Raw genomic sequence first — 4,552 nt, 5'->3', positions numbered from 1 at the left:
CAGACTCAGCCAGGACTGCAAAACCCATCAGGTTTGCAGGGCTAGAAGGCATGTTAAGATGGCCTAAAAAGTAAATCCTCCCAAAACTAATGTGTTTTCTGCACTTAGAGAGAGAGAGAGAGAGAGAGAGAGATGAAGCTGCAATGGACAGTCTGCCCTAAAACAAGAGTCTAGTTGACTCAATATTGTTTTTAAACCTATACATTTCTAGACCATAGGAACTCTTTGAAGTGGACTACTGATTTAAATCTCAAATTATAGTCCCCCCCATATTGTGAAGAGCTCACAGAGCTCTGAGATTGTCACCATCAAGTCAATGGAGTCCAAACCAGTCACAGAAACCTGCATGTCATAATATATAAAGCAAAGGATGTCACTGTAACTGTCTGTATATTTATTACAATCAGACTAGGTAGCGAAAAAAAATAAATAAAATATTGTATAATGGGTTTGTTTTCAATACTGACTAGTAAAAGGGTGATTTATGACTGGACCATTTAAAATATAGTAATTCAGTAGGGAGGGAAGAGGGAGAAAGAAAGTTTAAATCAAAACCCGTATATTCTCAGAAAGCTGCAGATGAGCCACCATTGCAGAAGGTTTTAATTCTATGGATTAAGATTATATAAGGAGTCATGATAGTTCCAAGGGAAGGTCCATCTATCCCAGCATCTGAGAGTGGCCAGGACAAACCAGGGCTGTGCAGGCTGATCATGACTTTAGGATCACTGAAACCTAACAGAGTACTTACTCATCCAGTGCTGGTCTAAACAAAAATTTAGACTTTTGCTTTTGTGAGCCACTATCACTAAAAAACTTTTGAGCATGCACCCCCAATATGCACATATTTATGTATAAACTACATGCATATATTTATTTATTTATACACTACATACCTGTACTAGTGAAGTTCTGTATTTTTTCCTGCATCCCATTGGACCATTGCCTTCATAGGCATCTTGCAGCCAGTACAGACACCGTAAGATGGTAAAGGCCTGCCTATTTGGCTACCTGTAATCACAACCCTCTCTCATCTACTTCATGCATATTGAATTAGATACCACTCAGAAAAAGAAAGGGACAATTTGTCCAAGCTTAAGAAACCCTGTTGGTTTAACATGCTAGGAACATCAATTTAATGTGGGAAATATTAATAGGAACTGGAAATTGTTCAAGAACATTCTACTGGGTATTTAAAAAAAAGAATTCATGCTGTGAAAGAAAAAAATCGTGAAATATAGAAGATGCAGAAGTTCTAGTCAAATATTAGCAATAAAAATATAGAGAATGCAGAAAAAGGATAATTAACTGCGAATTTAAAAGCATGTACCCTGCTAAAAATAGCTATATTATAAAAAACAATGGGCAACATAGTTAGAAGGAACATGCAAGAAACAGAGTAAAAAATTTCTGCACCAAATATTGGTCCACTGCTAGAAACAGGTATTACATTTTGCTAGAAACAGCTATTACAATTTTGAACAGCGGCTCAGAAAAGACAGATGTGTTCATCACTATTTCTCTTCTGATTTCAGAAGGAAGCAGGAGGATAAATCTGCCCAATAAAACATTTTAGATGGTCCAGAAAACCTGGCATCTAGAATGAATAAAAATATGATGCAGAGTCAGCTGTAATTACAGATGTACAAATCAAACAGCATGGGAAACACAGGGGAAACACAGCATGGAAAACAGGAAAAACCTCAAAGACCTCTGAATTCCCAATGTATTCCAATTATTTTAAAAGAGCAGAGAGATAATACAGGAAAATATAGGTGTGTTATTCAGATGCTGAACCTGTACACATAACGAGAAGTTTCATTTAGAAGCCCGTAACATAGAATTGAACACTTCAGGTGCATTTAACAATAATCAATATGATTACTTGGAATGCAGGTCTTGTAAAACAAACCTTCTTTGTTTTATCTTCTACTACTTTATTTTGGTTCACAGCTATTGTTCTGGTTGACAATGACAACTGTCCTCATATGCTATATTCACATGCCTTTACTTCAAATCATTTATCCATGGATTTTTGACATCACATTATATGGAACTAAAAGGAGGTAACTCTGGAATTGTTTCCTATCCATCTATTAGTGAATTATTTTGTCATTGCTACAGTTTCCACTGATTAAATTTGCATAATAATTCATATGTCCCATCATGGAGCATAAAAACTGCAATGCAATTGAAGTGACAAATTATACATCACAAGCAGCAAGTAGTCACAATTAACAGCTCACAAGCATTGACAATATTTTCCTTCTAAATCTTCAGGTGAGGTCTTTGAAAAATTAATGGATCCTGAGGAATGAAGATCAGTTAGTCAATGGATGATTTATGAATAACGAAAAAAGTCTAAATGGTTCATCCAGTCCTAGTAACATCCATGCTGACACTGCATCACTGACACAGCCAGTTACTCTATTTTTAGGAAACAGCAGAGCAATCTCATCACACACTACCTTGAAAAAGGTTCTGTGCAAACAGACAAGACCTGATTTTCCTGCTGGTGCAAGCTGCTGTCTCTATTAGTTTTTACAGGGCTATTCCAGTTTCACCAGCTCCAAATCTAGAGTTAAGGAATAACATTGATAGCCACAATAGCAATAAAATATTATGGATTGCCTGTTTTTTGAAGGACAGAAGTATATTAGCTTTTAATAGGTTTAATGGGCTTTGTGTACGGCTTTTGTATACAGTTATGCACCTTACTGTACATATTTATATTCCGATTTCTGTGCTGTTTTCCCCCTATTGCTCCAAGTTTTCTCTTTTGTTCCCATAAGGTTCTCTTCGGCAATTTTTCCCTGTGCTTGTTTGTCTTTCCAGTGGTTTCCCATCTAGCTGAGCCCTCAATATTTTGCTTTATTTCACTGCCAGTGGTCTGTAGTGGTCAGTACACACTGACATTTCTCTCCCCCGGGGTGGTGTCATGATAGCCTGCACCCCGTATCATGACAAGTTTCCCTTCATGTCTGACACCTGCACCTCAGACACACATAACCTTTTAACTTGCTGCTCTAATGTCTCCTGTATCCCACTGTGGCAATCAATCCAGTCTTCCTCCTTGTTCTGGGTCTGGGGGAGGTCCTTGGATCAGCCATGTGTTCTGTGAGGACCAGCACCACTGTGCTTCAGAAGCACTTGGTAGGAACTGCATTAGCTGTACTCCATTTTGAGCCCATGAAGACCCAGCTGTCCAGTCTCCATGTAAGCCTTGCTATTTTTAGTTTGGTGCCTCCTACATTTTACCTCTTGCAGATTTTCTGACATTTTATTTTATTTCCTCAGTGAAAACATATGGCAAACAGATGCCTAAGCAGGGCCCCAGGCACCCATCTCTTTTTCTAGACTTTTCAGAATATCTGGGAAAATTCTGAGGTTTACCCTGATATACATCACACTTGCAATTTATTTCAAGCGCTACCTTTTCAGTGACAGGCATCCTAAATACCATCAGTTTTGGAGATATGTCATTTTAAAATCAAATTTCTGTCTCTATTTTATTTTTCCAGAGGCAACCTTGAAAGCATAAATAAACTAACCACTAGGTTTCAAAATGGTGGTAGTTTGTTAACAGTCAGGGGAAGCAAGTATGATCTAAAGAGCTTATTTCTCCTTCTAACATGCACATCACAAAATTTAGAATAATTTCTCTACAAATATCAGTTTACCAGTCCCTCCCTAAACTTTAAGTAATATTTTCCACACAATGGCTTGACCACATCCCTGTCTGAGATAAAATGGAAATGATCTGAAGACTTGAAAATGCTAAATCTAGCTCTGGCTAAAAATTGCTGGTACCCTCTGTGGCTGGGATTTAGCTGTTTTGCATAGATTATGGGTGTACTAAGCTTGGGCAGCAGCCTTCCACTTGCTGTGGCCAAGGCATCCATGGGAGAGAGACACAGAACCAGGAAAATGGGCAAGCCTTCAGTAGAATAATCCATCTCTGTCATGAACTTTTTCCCCTGGTACTTCTCCCTTTCCCATGTCTCACCCTCTGTTCTACTATCCTAGGGAAATGCATTTAAAATTAGTATTTCAATATGTTGAAGTTATATCTGAATTTTAATGGTGTATGTGTATTCTGGAGAAAGTTTGTTTTGGTAAGGGGGCTATACACGGATATCAGCATTCTTAAGATTGCTTTGTAATTAATAGCTCACATGGGACCTGGAAGCCAAGAAATAGCATATCTGTTTTCCCTCTGCTGTGTCTCCTTCCCAGGATTCATTCATTCCAGAAACATGAACTACTGAGTGCAGAATTCATGATGCAACCCTGTTGAGAAGAGAGTACTGAGAGCCAAACATGTGGAAGGTGGCAATTCTACCCTTAAAACTGGATCTATCTCCCAAACATGAAGGTACCCAAGGTGTGTCAAGATTTGCTCCAGATATCAGGCATCAGGATGTAGATTTATTCACAAAGTGCAAATGTTTCATTTGGAAGCTGCTTAAATGAACAGCCTCTTGAATTTAGTGTCACACTTCACTTTCCTTTCTCATTATTAATGCTGCTTTTTTTTTGCACAAAGGATGAG

Source organism: Poecile atricapillus, chromosome 2, assembly GCF_030490865.1.
Source record: "Poecile atricapillus isolate bPoeAtr1 chromosome 2, bPoeAtr1.hap1, whole genome shotgun sequence".
In the NCBI taxonomy this organism is placed as follows: Eukaryota; Metazoa; Chordata; class Aves; order Passeriformes; family Paridae; genus Poecile; species Poecile atricapillus.
The sequence above is the reverse complement of the archived record's forward strand: the minus strand, read 5'-3'. Positions refer to the sequence as shown.